The sequence below is a fragment of the Bufo bufo genome, chromosome 4, assembly GCF_905171765.1.
Source record: "Bufo bufo chromosome 4, aBufBuf1.1, whole genome shotgun sequence".
In the NCBI taxonomy this organism is placed as follows: domain Eukaryota; kingdom Metazoa; phylum Chordata; class Amphibia; order Anura; family Bufonidae; genus Bufo; species Bufo bufo.
In genome coordinates, this window is record NC_053392.1 from 328149926 (window position 1) to 328171132 (window position 21207).

Genomic DNA, 21207 nt, shown 5'->3' on the forward strand with positions numbered 1-21207 from the left:
CCGGTAAAATGGGAAGCCGCTTTGGCCAATACCTACGATATTTGGATACTTTAACTAAACAGCGTCATGTAGTGGCTTTGCTGTGTATTGCTACACTGAAGGAGATTAAATCGCGTTTCGGTATTAACGAATTGCGAAAAAAGGGAGCGGTAACGATGATACATATGTACATCAGAAAACGGTGTCTGTACCGCAGATTCCAATAATTTGGGCCTAAAGTAGTGTCCATATTCTGTGTTGTTCTGTGACATATACAGTACACCATCTGAAAACTGTTTCTTTAGGGCAAATTCCAATAATCAGGGCCTAATATAGTGTCCATATTCTGTGTGTTTCTGTGACATATACTGTCCTGCATCAGAAAACTGTGTCTTTAGCGGACTGGAAAAAAATCTGCGCCACATCTAGTGACAATACCATTAATATGAAGAAGGCGAGCACTAAGGGACGCGGAAGTGGGCGTGATGCTGATGGTGCACGCAGAGGCCTTGGCCCTGGGCGCAATGATAGTGTGCCTGCTGCCAGTACACCAAAAAAAAAAATTCCACCGTACCCAGCTTCATGTTCAAATTAGCTGGGCGGCACAGTACAACACTGTCCAAGTCAGACCAGTATGAACAGTTGGTCGGTTGGATTGCTAAGATGATGCTTCCAGTCGGTTAAGCACCACCCTCTCTTCCACCAAGTCCAGTCTCTGTAGCCAAGAGTCTGGTCAACCAAATCTTCTCTCTGATCATCCTTCCTCCCACCATGGAGAGGCTTGCCAAACGAGTGATCCCACACTCGGGTATTCAGAGGAGCTCTTTCCAGCGCTACTATTGCATTTGGCCCTCGCGCCCAGCATGCTTGAAGAGGGACGTGAGATATTGTGCCCTGATTCTCAACCTCTTAAACCTTCACAGTCTAAAGAAGATGATGGTGGTGAACGGCAATCATTCGTTCACGAGGTGGATGATGATGAGACACAGTTACCAATCACTGAGGTTGTGGTTAGGTCAAGTCAGGAGGATTAGCAGAGTCAGGAAGTGGAAGAGGAGGTGGTTGACGAAGAGGTCACCTACCCAACATGGGAAGGTGAAAAGCCGAGCAAGGACAGCAGTACAGAGGGGGAGGGATCTGCAGCACCGCAACAGGCTGGAAGAGGCAGTGTGGTTGCAAAAGGTAGAAGTCGGCCCACACCAAACAGACCTGCAACCGTTACACCGAGCACCCCCATGCATAAATCTACCTTGCCAAGGGGTAGGTGTTCCGCAGTATGGCGCTTTTTTGAGAAAAGTGCAGACGACAAAAGAGTGGTAGTTTGCAACCTGTTCCGTACCAAAATGAGCCGGAGCGTGAACAATAGAAACCTTACCACCACCAGCATGATCCACCACATGGCATCCAAGCACCCTAACAGGTGGGCCGAATGCCTAGGCCCACAATCTGGGTCTGCGGGTCACGCCACTGCCTCCTATTCCCCTGTGTTACGCACTGCTGGCCCTGTCGAAGACGCAGGCCTGGATGCTACTCGCCCTGCACCTGGACCTTTGCATGAACCATCAGCAACAACATCCACTTCCCTGTCCCAGCGCAGCGTCCAAATGTCCATTACACAGTCATTTGAACGCAAGAGAAAATGCTCACCCTCCCAAAGGCCATAGCACTAAATGTGCAACTTTCTAAATTACTGGCTCTTGAAATGTTACCATTTAGGCATGTGGACACTGAGGCCTTCCGCAGCCTTATGTTGGCGGCCATCCCTCGGAACGCAGTCCCCAGCCGCCACAATTTATCACTGTGTGCCGTGCCCGCCTAACACCAGCATGTGTCCCAGAACATCACCCGTTCCTTGACCAACGCAGCTACTGGGAAGGTCCACTTAACCACGGACACATGGCCAAGTGCTGGTGGCCAGGGATGCTACATTTCCCTGACCGCACACTGGGTAAATGTTGATGAGGCCGGGAGTGAGTCGTACCCTGGGATGGCACAGGTGCTACCAACGCCCAGGATTGCGGGCCCTACGTCCATCAGGGTCTCCACCAGCAGCTATATTACTGGCTCCAACCGTCACTTCTCCTCCTCTGCTGCCTCCTCCTCCACTTCCACCTCCAGCAGCAGTCAGCCATCAATCGCTAGCTGGAAGCAGTGTAGCACTGCTGTGGGTAAGCGTAAACAGGCCGTGCTGAAGTTGATCTGTTTAGGGGACAAACAGCACACCACCACAGAGCTGTGGCAGGGTATAAGGGACCAGACCGAGCTGTGGCTCTCGCCACTCAACCTACAACCAGGCATGGTTGTGTCTGACAATGGCCGTAACTTGGTGGCAGCTTTGGAGCTTGGCAACCTGACACACATCCCATGCCTAGCCCATGTCTTAAACTTAGTGGTTCAGTGGTTTATCAAAACCTACCCCAATTTGCCAGAGCTACTAGTGAAGGCGCGCCGTGTGTGTGCCCATTTCTACAAGTCATCCACAGCTTCAGCCGGTCTGTTAATGCTGCAGCAGCGCTTGGGGCTTCCAGCTCACCGACTGTGAACACGTGCTGGAACTCTACGTTCCACATGTTGGCCAGTCTTTGTGAGCAGCAGAGGGCAGTTGTGGAATACCAGCTGCAACATGGTCGTCACCTTTCGAGTAAACTGCTACTATTCACAAGCGAGGAATGGGCATTGATGTCAGACCTCTGTGAGGTTTTAAAAAACTTTGATGAATCCACACAGCTAGTTAGTGTTGATAACGCTATTATAAGCGTAACCTTCCCACTGCTGTGTCTACTTAAACGATCGCTGCTCACAATTAAGGACGATGCTCTGAATGTGACAGACAAGGAAATGGGGGAGGACATTACACAGGGTGATAGCCAGCCCACCCCCAGTTCGTCTTCAGTCTTGGACCATGAAGAGGAGGAGGAGCTGGAGACAGTTGCCTCTGCTATAGAGGGTAGTACTTTAAAACTTTAATTCCATCTGTTCAGCGTGGATGGGCAGCAGAGGAGGAGGAGGATGAGGAGATGGAGAGTCATCCTGATGTCGACATCGACGTCTTGCCTATTAATACTCTGGCACACATGGCTGACTTCATGTTAGGCTGCCTTTCCAGCGACCCTCACGTTATACGCATTTTAAATAACACGGATTACTAGGTGTTCACCCTTCTCGACCCCCGCTACAAAGGAAACTTCTCATATCTCATTCCTGTGGTGGAGAGGACGAGTAAAACTGTGCAATAGCAAAAGGCATAGGTGTGCGCAGCCTATTGCATTAGGGTGTGCACCATAAAGCACAAGCACACACGCCCCCCACACGTGTGTATGTGTGTATATATATATATATATATTGTGGGGATCCGCTCTGGTAGGCAGTGGTAGCGAGTGCAGTATAGAGGCAACACAGACCGGTCTTGGTGTAAAACACAATGCTTTGTTTATTCACACGGTGCATATTTGTGAAAGACGGTGCAGTTCATAGGGAGGGTGGTCACACACAGCAAAAATAACAGTTCAAACACAGCAAGTCCCTGCTGCAGGCTACTTGAGGCCTGTTTCAGTCACATAAAGCAAAGTCTATTTAAAGCCAGGAGTAATGTCACCTTTTCTCCTTGGTGAAGTAAGTCCATCGGTCCGGCTCCTAGCCACAGGACATGGATCCCTCCTGGATTCAGCTGCGGGTCCCTGCACACTCCTTTACAGGCCTCAGCACGCAGCCCAGCTCACCTCCACTCCTCACTCTCACAGCCAGAGAACCCACAAGCTCCACACTGTCCACCACACCCTTGTTGCTGGTCAGGTTTTAACCCTTCCCTGCAAAACCTGGCCTGGACCGTGGGGAGACAGGCACCCGCCCGCATATCTGCCTGCTCCCAATAAGAGCCGGCCCGGATCCGTTGTTAACAGCGTAACCGCTGCAAAATGCACTTTTCCGGCTCTTACTCCAGTGGGGCCAGGACCCCCGCTGGCACGTACCTCCCGTTTACGACCACCCCAGGTACTCTTCTACAATATATATATATATACATACATATACAGTACAGACCAAAAGTTTGGACACAACTTCTCATTCAAAGAGTTTTCTTTATTTTCATGACTATGAAGGCATCAAAACTATGAATTAACACATGTGGAATTATATACATAACAAACAAGTGTAAAGCAACTGAAAATATGTCATATTCTAGGTTCTTCAAAGTAGCCACCTTTTGCTTTGATTACTGTTTTGCACACTCTTGGCATTCTCTTGATGAGCTTCAAGAGGTAGTCCCCTGAAATGGTCTTCCAACAGTCTTGAAGGAGTTCCCAGAGATGCTTAGCACTTGTTGGCCCTTTTGACTTCACTCTGCGGTCCAGCTCACCCCAAACCATCTCGATTGGGTTCAGGTCCGGTGACTGTGGAGGCCAGGTCATCTGGCGCAGCACCCCATCACTCTCCTTCATGGTCAAATAGCCCTTACTTTCAAAGTTTTCCCAATTTTTCGGCTGACTGACTGACCTTCATTTCTTAAAGTAATGATGGCCACTCGTTTTTCTTTACTTAGCTGCTTTTTTCTTGCCATAATACAAATTCTAACAGTCTATTCAGTAGGACTATCAGCTGTGTATCCACCTGACTTCTCCTCAATGCAACTGATGGTCCCAACCCCATTTATAAGGCAAGAAATCCCACTTATTAAACCTGACAGGGCACACCTGTGAAGTGAAAACCATTTCAGGGGACTACCTCTTGAAGCTCATCAAGAGAATGCCAAGAGTGTGCAAAGCAGTAATCAAAGCAAAAGGTGGCTACTTTGAAGAACCTAGAATATGACATATTTTCAGTTGTTTCACACTTGGTTGTTATGTATATAATTCCACATGTGTTAATTCGTAGTTTTGATGCCTTCAGTGTGAATCTACAATTTTGATAGTCATGAAAATAAAGAAAACTCTTTGAATGAGAAGGTGTGTCCAAACGTTTGGTCTGTACTGTATATATATATATATATATATTATATACACATACATACACAGGCCAAGCCTCACCCTAGCGTTGCTGTGACTCTGCCTCTGCGCAGTGGCGACTCTTGGAACAATATATGGGGGGACACATAAGATACCACAGTCAAAAATGCGGGGGCACTAATACTTTTCACCACTTAATCATACTATTGAAAAAAAACTAAATAAGTATATATAAATAAGATTACAAAATATTAGAGTATTGCAGTAAGCAGGGATACCTTTTTTGTACTATCCTAATACTTAAAAAACAAGATTTCAAGAGCTTTCCTTTCTTCCTTGGTATTGCTTCAGACCTGAGAAAGAGAGAAACACTCTCCAAAACTTTTCTTTAGAGTTTAAAGCAGTTTCAGCACTATAATAAAATAATTTTCTTACAAAAGAAGTTATTCAGTCGTCTGCTGTGCTGTCCTCTGCTTGCTTCCGCGGATCTTCACCTCCCTTCGGTCTCTCCTCAGTGTGCAGGTGCACTGTTATGGGGGGGCTCTGTTGATGACACATTGTTATGGGGGATCTGTGGATGACACACTGTTATGGGGGATCTGTGGATGACACACTGTTATGGGGGATCTGTGGTGGACACACTGTTATGGGGGATCTGTGGATGACGCACTGTTAAGGATTATCTGTTTATGACACACTGTTATGGAGGATCTGTGGATGACACATCTGAAAACGCTGGCGGCAGAGTCCGTACTTCCTTAGGCAACCGAGGAAGGGAGACAAGGGGAACACACAGCAATTTCAACAAAGGCAGGGCAACACTCTCCAAGGCATAGGACACTTTCATGACACCCCACCAGCAACCTCACCCTGAAGCGCGGCCAAGGAGGAAAAAGTTTTGGAAGATGGTGAAGGAATACATAGCAGACCGTGTCAGCGTCCTAAATGATCCCTCAGTGCCTTACAACTACTGGGTGTCCAAGCTTGACACGTGGCACGAACTTGTACGTAGCGCCTTGGAGGTGCTGGCCTGCCCTGCCACCAGCGTTTTGTCTGAGCGTGTATTTAGTGTTGCTGGTGGCATTATAACAGATAAGCGTATCCGCTTGTCCACTGGCAATGCTGACAGGTTGAGGGTGGGTTCACACTAGCGTTATGGAGTCCGTTATGGCTTTCCGTTATAACAGGGTTATAACGGAACATAACGGAATCCATAAGATGGAAGGGCGGATCCATTTTGTTTTCCGTCTTGCATAACGGGACCCAGAAGGATCCGTTATGTTTTCCCATAGACTTTTATTAGGACAAAGCAAAACGGAATGCCTCTTAAAGGCTTCCATTTTGCATTCCATCCTATGGATTCCGTTATGTTCCGTTATAACCCTGTTATAACGGAAAGCCATAACGGACTCCATAATGCTAGTGTGAACCCACCCTGACTCAGATAAAAATGAACAAGGCCGGGATTGCCCCTGACTTCTCAACTCCACCAGAGGAGAGCTGAGCTGATGATGAACATAAAGCCAATTTAAATCTATCATTTATAATGTACTCAATCTACTGTAGTGTATTCCCATGCACCTTTTCCACTACAAAAAAGAGTATATGGTTGATTCTTGTTTTCTCCTCCTCCTCCTCCTAATCCAAATTGTATATATTCCCTCCACTCAAATTTTTTTTATAGAGTCAGCTCAACTGCAGACCCTCAACTAAATTTTTTTTATAGGGTCAGCTCAGCAGCAGGCCCTTGCCCCTAATGTTTTAGAGGGTCAGATCAACAGCAGGCCCTCGCATATAATGTTTTACAGGGTCAACTCACCAGCAGGCCTTCGCCCCTAATGTTTTAGAGGGTCAGCTCATCAGCAGGCCCTAGCCCCTAATGTTTTAGAGCAGGCATGCTCAACCTGCAGCCCTCCAGCTGTTGCAAAACTACAACTTCCATAATTCCCGGACAGCCCACAGCTATCAGCATACAGAAGGGCATGGTGAGAGTTGTAGTTTTACAACAGCTGGACGGACGCAGTTTGAGCATCTCTGTTTTAGAGTATCAACTCAACAGCAGGCCCTCGCATATAATGTTTTAGAGCGGCAGCTCACCAGCAGGCACTCGCATATAATGTTTTAGAGCGTCAGCTCATCAGCAGACACTCGCATATAATATATTAGAGTGTCAGCTCACCAGCAGGCCCTCGCCCCTAATTTTGTAGATGGTCAGCTCAACTGCAGGCCCTCGCATATAATGTTTTACTGGGCCAGCTCAACTACAGGCCCTCACATATAATGTTTTACAGGGTCAGCTCACCAGAAGTGCAGTGCGCCAGTCCTGCAGGGTGAGCGAATATGAGGTCACAGGGGTAGTTAACAAACCGAGGGTTGCTCTTGGTACTCACAGTTTTTATTTACCCTGGGCAGGCATACAGCAGTGATGGAGAGGCTGGCACATGAATCCTTTGGGGCACTCTCTGTGTATAGGGACCAGGCCAGGTGGTAGGTGAGGTGCCCTGGGTGTTGGAAGTTCAATGTGCCAGTGGCAAGATCCCTTATAGTTTGTGACGCCAGTGCCGGTAACGGTGGCACACCGATTTGTTGTAGGAATAATTGAGGTACACAAAGTTGCAGTGAACCAGAACTTCTTTTTACTGAACAGTTCAACTATTTACAGGCTTCAGATAAAGTTCCATATGCAGAATAATGGTATCAGGCAGGCTTGACATAAATGGCAGGTAAAATCCTTGCAAGATAACTCAGAGGGAATAAACTCACAGATCAGGCTGTACTTTCTGCAGAATCCTGTCTGACTTTCTCCAAGGCCCGGATGCCTAATAGCTGGCTTTATCCTTGGGAGGGAACCTTCCTCTTGCATGAATCCACTTGCTTCAAATAACCTTCTGCCTTTCAGCTTTCTACTTTGCTGGTTAAAATTAGCACTGCTCTGTACTTTTTAAGCTGCAGGATGACTTCAGGAGGGAAACTCTTCTCCTGGGGGCAAGCTAGGAGCCTGGGCTAGCTAGCTGCATGTCAGAAGCTGCACTTCAGCTCACACCTGGCTAAAGTCAATACTGGCTTCTGACCACACTCCTCTCTTCTCCTGAACTGGACCTGACTATATATACTAGGGGGTTCCCTAGCTCCCTCTACAGCTTGGGAGGAGAAACTACACCCCTAGCAGGCCTGGTACTCAGGAAAATAACATTGAATTATACATTACAATGCAATATAAAATACCATAACCATGTTCCACAGGAGGTGGAGAACAACGTGACCCAATTGACCCTTGAGTAGTGCCCACCCTTACGTAGTGGGACACTACAGAAGGCCCTCACCTAAAATCTTTTACTTTGTCAGCTCACCTGCAGGCCCGCAACTCAATGTGAATGAGGCCCTCCTTTATGTGATGCACAGGTTGTATCTGAGTGCCTCTTCCTTGTTTTTTTTTGGAAGCACTTGCACTTTATATACAAGTAAATATACAGGAAAGAATGTTTTCAATAAATTTTTCCTATAAAATCGATTTTTTACTTTGGTTTTGTGCATAAAACCTTAATTAAATTTTGGGCCTGGTGATCACTTTAAGGCCTTTTAAGCTGCATCAGCAGCAGCATGGTGATAAAAATGAGTGGCCAGGTGACCTGGTGTGGAGATGGCAGCATGAGGAGGCCACATAGTGGCACAATGACTGAGTCTGGATAAAAGACTAAGGCCACAGATTGTTTAGAAAGATGCAGATGGAAACCATCTGTGGAGCTGTATCACGGTCACTAGCAGATTAATGCAGACCAGGGCCGTAGCTATAGAGAAAGCAGGGGAAGCTGCAGCTTTGGGGCCCTGACCCAGAGGGGGCCTATCCAGGAGGAGGAGGACTAAAGGATTTGGTCAGGGCCCCGTCAACAGTATTACACAATTAAATTACATACAGTGACAGACAGTGTATAAAACTGATGGAACAGCTGCCGGCCCTGGTCTGAGAGAGCGATCTTTACTAGCCACAGGAATGGGGGCGGCATGAAAGGAAGGAGTCGCAAAAAAATTACTGTGGGATGGAGCTCCATTCAAAAATTTGCTGTGGGGCCCAGTCAATTCTAGCTACGCCACTGATGCAGCCCACAAAAGGAAGTTGGGTTTATCGATTACAAAACCTTAATTAAATTGTGGGCCTGGTGATCAGTTTAAGGCCTTTTAAGCAGCATCAGCAGCAGAATGGTGATAAAAATGAGTGACAAGGTGACATGGTGTGGAGATGGCAGCATGAGCTGGCCACATAGTGGTATAATGACTGAGTCTGGATAAAAGACTAAGGCCACAGATTGCTTAGAAATATGCAGACGGAAACCATCTGTGGAGTTGTATCACAGTCACCTGCAGATTAATGCAGCCTTCAAATTGAAGTTGGGTTTGTCGGTTCCACCTCAGCTCACCAGCAGGCTTGCACCTAAAATCTTTTACTGGGTCAGCTCACCTGCAGGCCCGCAACTCGAATCTTTTACTGGGTCACTCACATGCAGGCCTTTTGCTTACATTTTTTACAGGGTCAGGTCACATGCAGGCCCTCGCATAGAACTTTTTAGAGGGTCAGCTCAGCTGCAGGCCATCGCATAAAATGTTTTACAGGGTCAGCTCACCCGCAGGCACTAGCATATAATGTTTTACAGGGTCAGCTCACCAGCTAGCCCCAACCTAAAATTTTTTACAGGGTCAGCTCACCTTCAGGCCCGCAACTCAAATCTTTTACAGGGTCAGCTCACCTGCAAGCCCCAACTCATGCTGCATTGCTTTGAAGTAGTAGCCATAGCCATTTATCAGGCTCCCTCTCCAAATTTGAGCAATGATTCCCTGTTACCGGTGGTCACCATGTAAGGCGCATAAATAAACATCAAAAGTTGATAGGGAAGATATCCAAATTGATTGTGGACGTCACGGGGACATGCGATCAGGCAGAAGTTATCTAGAGTCAACAAAGCGGCAGCAGGGCCTCTCCTGTATGACGTTTCCTCATCCAAAATACCGCAGTGACAGTCCCTGTAATTTTTTATTACTCATTCCAATAACAGGGAATCTTAGGAGTCCTGTATTGTTATTTATTGTCACTTCCTCCCCGAGTCGAGAGTGGGAAATTGCTGTGCGCCTGCTGCCTTCCTTCGATTTTTCTGCTTAAATAACTTGACCTACCCTCTCCACCCAATCAAATTTCAGCCATTGACCTCCCTTGGATGTGGTATCCCTTTCTCAAGCTCCCTCTCCAACATCAAACCCTGATTCCCCGTTACCCGTAGTCACCATGGTAGGCGCAGAAAAGAACATCGAAAGCTGATAGGGCAGACATCCAAATGGATCGTTGTCGAGCAGACATCCAAATAGATTGTCGCCGTCACAGGAACGTGCAATCGCCCAGAGGTTATCTAGATTCACCAATGTGGTAGCAGGCCTTAGCCCCTAAGGTGTTAGATGGTCAGATCAGCAGGCATTTGCTCCAAATGTTTTTGAAGTTCACCAGCAGGCCATCAATCATAATTTTTCAAGGGTGTGTATGATGCCCTCCTTTATGTGTAACAAAGGGTGTTTTGGAGTGCCGGTTCATTGGATTTTTAGCAGCCCTTTCACTTAGTGCATAGGATTTATGAGTGTAGGAGTCCCACTACCTGAAAAATTGTACCACAATGTGAATGAGGCCCTCCTTTATGTGATATACAGGCTGTTTCGGAGTGCCTCTTGCTTGTCATTTTTTTACAGCACTTGCACTTTATATACAATTGAATATACAGGAAAGAATGTTTCTGAACAATTTTTCATGTAAAAAAAAAAATTGGGGGGGGGGGGGTTTTGTGCGTATTTTTGTCAGTCTGTAAAAGTGGCGTACAACTTGGACAACATGGTTCCCAGCAGCGACCTGGGAGTCCAAGATGCATCCAGACATCGTCCCCATGGTGTTCCTGATCCATTTCGGTGGTATTTCTGCCACTTTCTGACCTTTTCTGCCACTTTCTGACCTTTTCCAATGGACCAGGCCTGGTTGTCTCCCATTGACTTCCATTATACTCGGGTGCTCGGCCGAGCACACGAATATAGCAATGTGTTCGGGCCGAACACCTGAATACTTTGATGCTCGATCATCACTAATAGTAAGCTGAACTTTATGTCACAAAATTTAATTTCATATTTAATTCAGCTCTGTGGTACACTGCAAAAGAACTCCGAACATAAAGAGATATTTTGGGAAGGCTAATATCTTCGCTTCTTCTTGAATACAGAGTTTACAGAGAGTAAAACATTTACATATATATCACATTTACAATTTACAATAAATTTATTTTAAGGTTGCTAGTAGACCCTTGTGATAAGAGTTTGTTTTCCATATTTTGTGCAATACAAAATATGGAAAAATACGCTGAAAGGATTGAGTAAACATAACCTAACTAAATGCTTTATTTTAATATTTACTTGAATAAAAAACAAAAACAAAAAGACATTAAAACTTTTAAAAGCTCATCTGTTACAATAGTATCTATATTATCTGCACTATTCTATGGGACTGTGATCTTCTTCCAGTAATGTACACTGCAGTTGCAGTATCTATGCATGTTGAAGCTTTTTTACACTCTATTTTGTCGGTCTTCTAAACCACCGGTAAATGTGTGACACCTACTTTAACAAAATGGCTTCTGACGAATATTCATCACACCCTCCCCCCCTTGTGTTTTAGAATACAAAGTTTACTATCTGATTAGTTGATCACATACTCTGGTGAGCTACAGTGATACTATCTGATTGGGGATAGCCCTCACTTTACACTACAGAACTTCTGAACAATCTAAAACTAACTGTAAAATAGTATAACAAGAAAATTTAGTCTAACACAATCATGTTCACAGGTGCATATCCATCAAGCAAGCATATAGAGAACTAATAAAAGCATGGCTGCACAACATTTCACATGCAAACAATAGAACTGAGGAATGGGGCTCATTTAAAATCAATGTGGTATTATACCTGCTAGAAATGAAAAAATAGAAGCTCTTTGTGCACATTTTTGATCAAACGTGTGTCGGGCCCATCTACCAGGCGTCAAGGTGGCTTCCGCAGATGGTGGACTAACAGAAGTGCCTCTCTTGGACTTACCTAAGCCTACAATATTCAGGGCCCATTTCCATTGAAATGTATTAGTGCCGGATCCGGCAATAAGTGTTCCGGCCAAACGGATCCGGTTTTCCGGTCTGCGCATGCGAGGACCTTTGAAAATGCTAAAAAAAAAAAATACCGGATCCGTTTTTCCGGATGACACTGAAGAGACGGATCCGGTATTTTAATGCATTTGTCAGACAGATTCGCATCCGGATCCGTCTGACAAATGCCACCCGTTTGCGTCAGGATTGCCGTCAGTTCCGGCGAAGGAAATGCCTGCCACAATCCTCTGCCGCAAGTGTGAAAATACTCTAAGACTAAGCAACGGCCATCTGCCTGAGGCTTCTGAGCAGAGTACAAATGTAGCTGGTTCCTACATCACCCTGAATATTGTAGGCTTAGTTAAGTCCAAGACAGACAGTTCTGTTAGTGTTAGGAACCCATCTGCGGAAGCTACCTTGACGCCTGGTAGATGGGCCAGACATACGTTTGATCAGAAATGTGCGCAAAGAGCTTCTATTTTATTCATTTCTAGTAGGTATAATACCACATTGATTTTGAATGACCCCCATTTCTCAGTTCTATCGTTTGCATGTGAAATGTTGTGCAGCCATGCTTTCAGTAGTTCTATGTAAAATAGTGCAAGATACCCAAAATTCATAGGGCAATATAGTATAAACTAATACTGAGTAAATCTGAAATATGGTGACAGACCTTAGAACTGAAAAATAAAGATATCAAGTGGAATTAAAAGTAAGTCTGCTAACTTAGCAAAATGTAAAATACAGAATGGCATAAACTGTTTTTCTCTAAACTAGAGAAGTTGAGAAAAGTAGAAAGGTACATTTATTTCATAAATGGAAAATAAAAGAAAAAATGTAACACTTCATATCACACCCACATATAAATGATATTTTCAAAAAGTATTTTAAAGCCCATTAAAATTATAATGCTTTTTAAATTGTTTCTACAAGTTTAAGTACATTAGTCGTGCTGTGTTTTACATTTTAAAAGGGGCAGAAGCCATAAAGAAAGTTTGTAGCTACATTTGGTAGCTTGTTCACTCAAAGTTAACATAAAATATATTATATATGTAGTGATGGACAAACATCGGCCGGGACGATCAAATGTTCGCGAACAGAGCATTCGTGGCGGGCACCATTGACTTTAATGGCAGGCAAACCTGAAAAACCTTCAGGACATATTTTCAGCCACCAAATACTTACTAGAAGTGCACAAATAGTCCCACAACATGGACAGTGACATACCAGAGGGGGATCATTGGCAAGAATTCCCACAAAAAATAGGTATTTTAATCAGGGGCCATTTGTATGCGTCTTACAGGGAAACTATCAAAAATTTGCCCTGCAGTAGCCTACAATAATTTTGTTTTAGGCCACGGGAGTACAGGCCTCAAAAATTTGGCATTCACCTGACAGAAAAGAACTTGTGATTATGTGGCTGGAGGTACATTAGGTGGTCATTGGCTAAAAATTTTACTGTAGGCCAGTACAGGCCCCAAAAATTAGGCATTCAACTGACAGAAAAGAATAAGAGATGATGTGGCTGGATGTAAATTAGGCGGTTACTGGATAACAATTTTACTGTAGGCCAGTACAGGTAATACAAAAAGTAAATAAAAACAAAACAAAATAATAAAGTTCTATTGATAATCTGTTTCAAAAACACACAAAAGGGGCATATGACCTAAAAACGTGGTATGTATTAGGCTTGTTCTGTGGTCTTAAAAAGGGAGTGTGTGATTCACTAGTGTTGATCACAAATATTCGAATTTCAAATTTTTATCATGAATATAGGTACTTCTAAAATTCGGGAATATTTCGAATATAGTTATATATATTTGTAATTTCGAATATTCGAAAAAAAAAAAATCCTTTTTTTTTTTTTATTAGATTATATATTTTTTAATCAGTACACATGATCCCTCCCTGCTTCTAGCTTGTGGACCAATATGAAGGCTGCAATATACTTGACTTTAGGAGTAGTAGTGTTTGCGAATTTTGCTCTATATTAGTTTTTTTTTTAATATTCGCTATATTGCTATATATTCTTGTTTTAGAATATTACGAATATTCGAAAAAACAAAGTTATAGCAATATAGCGAATATTCGAAAAAAATCGAATATAGAGCAATTTAGCTAATATAGTGCTATAATCTTCTTTGTCTAATAGTTGTAAGTTGAAAAATTCAAATTACGAAAATTCGCATATTACACAATCATTACCTTGCCGATTAAAAAAAATAAAAAATTCGAATTTTCGATGAATATTCTACAAAATATTCGCAAAATATTGCGAATTCGAATATGACCCCTGCCGCTCATCACTATGATTCACTATGACTGTATGGGTGTAGCACTAATCTGGCACTATACACCATTAATTTGGATGTCAGTCAACTAGACACACTCCTCTCAGTTGTATCGACCCAAATGTCAGAGGTAGACGTCACATAGGGTAGATATGTGGTGCTTATTGTGTACTGCGCCACTATAACATAATGCCAAGTGAAGTGAAACCCCTGATCCAAAACACAATGTCCAGTGCCATGCTTTAACACACAAGCCACAATGTTGCAGCTGGATACACAGAAGTCACTCAGAGGATGGTTGTGCACTCTGCCATCCACCGAGGACGACTAATAATAGGTGCTTCACTAAAGCCACTGTAGTGAGCAGCTGATGTGGCTCATAGACAGCTAACCATCAGTGCTGACTGGCAGTAGTGATTACCGTGAAAGGCTCAATGCGTTTCTGTGTGCTTAATTGGCGCACTTCCTCAGGAACAAATAACTAGAATTATCACCAAAAACTCAAGCCTGCCTAAGTCGCACACTCTCTAAGTTGAGAGTCGGCATATTGTGTGGCCCTGATGTGAAACACGGCACTATGCATTTCTTATGGAATTATTGGATTTTATTTTGACAGACAATGTGTTTTTGTTTGATGGCCTGATCTTCCATCAGCTCAAGGGAGTCGCAATGGGGAGTTCCTGTGCCCCGACTTTTGCAAATCTCTACCTGGGCTGGTGGGAGAAAGAAATTGTGTTTAGTGATAACCTGGAACGCTTTACGTCTTCTATCCCCCTCTGGATCAGGTTCATCTATGTACAGGTCCTGTGGGTTGGTAGTAAGACGGGTATTCAGGAGTTTGTCACAGCCCTGAACAAAAATCATCTGGGGCTGTATTACACGTCTGAAATCAGTGAGAATCACATTTCTTTCCTTGATCTCTCTATCACTTTAAGCACTTCTTTTGGAAGCCCACCGCTACTAATAGTCTCCTAAGATGGGAGAGTGGACATACCGAAAGGGCAGTATCTCAGAGTTGGGAGAAATTGTTCTCAATTAGCCGACTTTAGATCTGCAGGTAAGGAATTGCAGATATTTGTCAACCGCGGGTAACCACATAAGGTGCTTAAGCAGGCATATCAACATTCCCTCAGCACCAATAGGTACCAGTTACTTTCTCCGAAAAACAGAAGGAACGTGAGGATTATTGGTACCTATGACAGGGCTCATGAGGAAGTACGCCACATTTTGGCAGACAACTGGGACATCTTGATACCAGACCCCGGCATTGGGACTTTGCTTCCTTCCAAACCGACTATTACTTATCGCAGTAGTCAAAATATGCAGGATTCCCTGGTTCATAGTTTCTACCAAAGTCCAAAACCTGAATCCTGGTTAAGTAACACCTTGACTGGTTCGTTTCCCTGTGGTTCATGTAAGTTTTGTAAATACATCAATAAAAGCAAATCCTTTATTGGAAGCACACCAAACAAAACTTACTACATCAGATCGTTCATCAACTGCAAATCAGCAGGGGTGATATATCTATTGACTTGTACCTGTGGCATTAAGTACGTCGGGAAAACGATACGTGAATTCAGGCGGCGTTTTGGGGAACACAATTTAGAAATTACTAAACTGATTGATACACCCATAGCTCGTCATGTTACAGATTTTCATGAGGGCAGGGTGGCCTCTGTGAAATTTCAGGGCATTGAACAAATTAAGACGTCACCTAGAGGGGGTGATATGGATCGTATCTTGATACAGCTGGAGGCTCAGTGGATTTTTAGATTTAATACCATGAAACCCGCTGGCCTCAATGATGCCATCTCATATACTCCCTTTATCTAGTCCCCTGACATGATGCCCCTTGTATGTTTGGCTCATTCAGTTCTTCTTCTTTTTCTGGTACTCATATCATATGTCATCCTTTTATGCTTGACATATGTGCATAATTGTGTCTGATATGCGCTCTTCTCTGATATGATTTCTTCATCACTGCTATCTCCCATGTGTTCATTTATATTTATTTTCCATCTTCTTAGGGTCGCCAGGTATTTTCCCCTTATTTACCTTCAGCGCAACTGCGCTTTCCCCAAGGTGTATTTCGTTTCTCCCTCTGATCAGCTGACCGGCATTGTTAGAGCCGTGCCTCTCGCCAGGTTGGCTGTTCGAGTGGAGGCACGCCTGCGGGGCGTTTGCCCTTTAAAGCACAGCACATAGGCGGGCGCTTTGTGGCCCTCATAGTGCCGTGGTTCATATCAGAGGCACAAAATACACCGAATCACAACTTAGAGAGTGTGTGGCTTAGGCAGGCTTGAGTTTTTGGTGATAATTCTAGTTATTTGCTCCTGAGGAAGTGCGCCAATTAAGCGCACAGAAACACGTGAGCCTTTCACGGTAATCACTACTGCCAGTCAGCGCTGATGGTTGGCTGTCTATGAGCCACATCAGCTGCTCACTACAGTGGCTTTAGTGAAGCACCTATTATTAGTTGTCCTCTGTGGATGGCGTGGAGTGCACAACCATCCTTTGAGTGACTTCTGTGTATCCAGCTGCAACATCATGGCTTGTGTGTTAAAGCCTGGCACTGGACATTGTGTTTTGGATCAGGGGTTTCACTTCACTGGGCCTTTTATTATAGTGGCACAGTACACAATAAGCGCCACATACCTTCCCTTTGTGACGTCTACCCCATTTGGGTCGATACAAGTGAGAGGAGTGTGTCTAGTTGACAGACATCCAAATTAATGGTGTATAGTGCCAGATTGGTGCTACACCCATACAGTCATAGTGAATCACACACTCCCTTTTTCTGACAACAGAACAAGCCTAACGGTATTTTCACACCAGCGTTTTTCTTTTTCGGTATTGAGTTCCGTCACAGGAGCTCAATACCAGAAAAAAACAGATCAGTTTTATCCTTATGCATTCTGAATGGGGAGCATTCCATTCAGAATGCATCAGTTCAGTCCCTCTTACGTTTTTTGGACGGAGAAAATACCACAGCATGCTGCAGTATTCTCTCCGGCGAAAAATACTGATAAATTGCCGGAATGCCGTATCCGGCATTAAGTGTTCCGGCAAAACATATGCGCATGCACAGACCTTTAAAAATGCAAAGAAAAATTAATACCGGATACGTTTGTTCGGATGACACCGGAGAGACGGATCCGGTATTTCAATGCATTTGTCAGACGGATCCGCATCCGGATTCGACTGACAAATGCCATCAGTTTGCATCCGGTACTGCCTGCCGGAATCTTCTTCCGCAAGTGGGAAAGTACCCTAATACATACCATGTTTTTAGGTCATATGCCCCTTTTGTGTGTTTTTAAAACAGATTATCAATAAAACTTTATTATTTTGTTTTGTAACGTTCAAATATTTTTTTTGTATTACCTAACTCCTGGAGGTACATATCCTTACCAATATATTTTTTCCTTAGCCCAGTATAGGCCCCAAAAATTAGACATTCACCTGACAGAAAAGAATTTGTGATTATGTGGCTAGAGGTACATTAGTCCGTCACCGGATAAAAATGTTACTGTAGGGCTGTACAGGCCCTAAAAATTTGGCATTCACAAGAACTTGTGATAATGTGGCTGGAGGTACATTAGGCAGTCACTTGATAAAAATTTTACAGTAGGCCACTGAAGTAGAGGCCCCAAAAATTAGGCATTCACCTGACAGAAAAGGCCTTTTAGGTAGAGTTGAGCGGACACCTGGATGTTCGGGTTCGACGGAAAAAAGTTCGAGTTCGGGACCTGAATTTCACCCCGAACCCGAACCGCATTGAAGTCAATGTTGACCCGAACTTTTGAGCACTAAAATGGCTGTAAAATGGAAAGGGCTAGAGGGGAAAGGGCTAGAGGGCTGCAAATGGCGTCAAAATGTGGTTAAGAGCATGGCAAGTGCTCTGCAAACAAATGTGGATAGGTAAAAATAAAAAATAATAATCTTGATCTAGGAGGACCAGGTCCATATGGAGTAAGAGGTTGAGGAGGCAGTGGAAGTGGCAGTATAGGTGGAAGCGGCGGTGGAGGAGGAGGTAGCCTACACTGCTTTTTGGTTTAAATTTTATTTTTACAATTAGGATACACCCCAAAACATTGGGAAATATGACCTGTGATAAACCCCTCCAGTCATGCTGAACACACGTTCAGACAATACACTGGCTGCAAAGCAGGCCAGCACCTCCAAGGGGTAAAGGGCAAGTTCAGGCCATGTGCCCAATTTGGAGACCCAGAAGTTGCAGGGGCTGACCCCTGTCAGTCAGTTTGTGTAGGAGTGTGCACACTTACTGCCCCACCATGTCGCACGTCCCCATGATGTTCACGATCCAATTTGATATCTGCTTTCAATGTTTTTTTATGCGCCTACCATGGTGATTACGGGTGGCGGGAAAACAGGTTTCCAGGCCGGAGAGGAAACGTGAGAAAAAGAGACCAAATTTAAGGGAGGATCCATTTTTTCAAATTTCAAATTAGAGTTGAAATATGGGAGAAATTATTAAAGCATAAAAGTGTGACAACTTTTCAAAGTTTAAGCATTGAATGTAAGGATGTGGTGCGCATTAATTACTGAATAATTTATAAAATTTTATTCCCTGTCACCTATGCATAGCAGGTGTTTATTCACGTCTACAATTGTATAATGTCAACCCAAGAATGTAACAGAAAAATTATTGAAATTTATTAAGCTGTCAACTAGGTAGAGGAGGGTACATCACACCCAAAAATTGGTGAATTTCACTAGAATATATAACTGACAATTTCTTTTAATTTTTTTAACGTTCCACTAGGTATAGCAGTGGTACTATACACACCAAAATTGCTTAATTTCACCAGAGAATGTAAATGACAATTTATTTATTTTTTAACCCGCCTACTAGGTATAGCAGTGGTACTATACACCCAAAAATTGGTTAATTTAACCCGAAAAAGTAAATGACAATTTTCATTTTTTTTTTTTTACCGGTCTACTAGGTATAGCAGAGGTACTATACACCCAAAAATTTGTGAATTTCACCCTAAAATGTAAATGACAAAGTAGTGAAATGATATAAAATAAAACACATACAAAAAAAAAAAATGGATTTATGAGGTGGAGTTCCATATGGAGTAGGAGTTTGAGGAGGCGGTGGAGGCGGCGGTACATTCTCTGGTGAAATAGGCGGAGGTGGAGGCAGAGTAGGTGGAAGCGGCGATGGAGGAGGACCAGATAGCCAACACAGGTTTTTGGTTTTAATTTAATTTTGTAAAATTAAGGTACACTCCAAATGATTGTGAAAGTTTCAAAATACAAACATGAGCAATTGCGGTGCAGTATAACAATGGCTGCTTAGTGCCGGTATACATGTCTATTCTGCACAAGGTACGGACAAGTCCTGAGGGATCAATGCCTGGTTTATTTTAATGAACGTGAGCTTGTCCACATTGGCCATGGACAGGCAGCTGCGCTTGTCTGTGATGACGCCCCCTGCCGTGCTAAACACACGTTCAGATAATTGACTGGCTGCAGGGCAGGCCAGCACCTCCAAGGCGTAAAGGGCAAGCTCAGGCCATGTGCCCAATTTGGAGACCCAGAAGTTGAAGGGGGCAGACCCGTCATTTAGTACGTGTAGGCGTGTGCACACATACTGCTCCACCATGTTGGTGAAATGCTGCCTCCTGCTAAGATGTTCCATATAAGCTGGTGGTGCTGGTTGTTGTGACGTGCTGACAAAGCTTTTCCACATTTCGGCCATGCAAAACCCTGCCTTCTGAGGTGCTGGCAGTGCCCCTGCTGCGTTGGCGACCTCTTCCTCGTCCTCTGCCTTCGCCTTGTGCTTCCACTGTGCCCCCGCTGTCAGGTGGGGACACTTACTGGTCCACGTATCCGTAGTCAGGTGCACCTTGCCACAGATAGCGTTGCGCAGTGCACACCTGATTTTGTCCCCTAGTTGGCTGTGAAGGGAAGGGATGGCTCGCCTTGAAAAGTAGTGGCGGCTGGGCAGGACATACTGTGGGACAGCACTGCCATAAGGCCTTTAAAACTATCCGTCTCCACCAGACGGAATGACAGTATTTCAAAGGCAAGTCATTTAGAAATGCTGGCATTCAGGGCTAGGGATCGCGGGTGGGTAGGGGGGTACTTCCTCTTCCTCTCCAGCGTTTGGGATATGGAGAGCTGAACGCTTCCGTGGGACATTGTGGAGATGCTTGGTGACCCAGGTGTTGGTGTTGCTGGCAGATCCTCTGTTTGTGGGGTGCCAGATGGCACTGTCACTCCAGAGGTGGATGAAGAGGCCAAGACTGCAGCAGAAGAGGAAGCAGGAGGAGCCAGAGACCTTTCTTGGTTTTTGAGGTGTCTACTCCACTGCAGCTCGTGCTTTGCACTTAAATGCCTGGTCATGCAGGTTGTGCTCAGGTTGAGAACGTTTAGGCCTTGCTTCAGGCTCTGATTGCACAGCGTGCAAACCACTCGTGTCTTGCTGTCAGCACATTGTCTAAAGAACTGCCACACCAAAGAACTCCTTGGAGCTGGCTTTGGTGTGCTAAGTCCCTTGCTGCGGTGGGCAGTAGGAGGCGTACTGTCTAGAGGACGGTCGCTCCGCTTTTGCACCCTGCTCCCTTTTCTGCTGTGCTGGTGCACTCAATCTCTTCCACTTCTGGGGCAGGGTTAGGTGGATGGCCCTGGGAAACCCTGCTAACAGAGTCATCAAAAAGCAGAAGAGACTGCTGCATGACTTGGGGCTCAGACTGCTTGGCTGATTTGCAAGGGGGTGAGGTGAAAGACTGATGGACATCGGCTGCAGGTGCCAACTGTGGTCATTACATCAGGAGACTGGGTGGGAGACAATGTGAAGGAACTGGA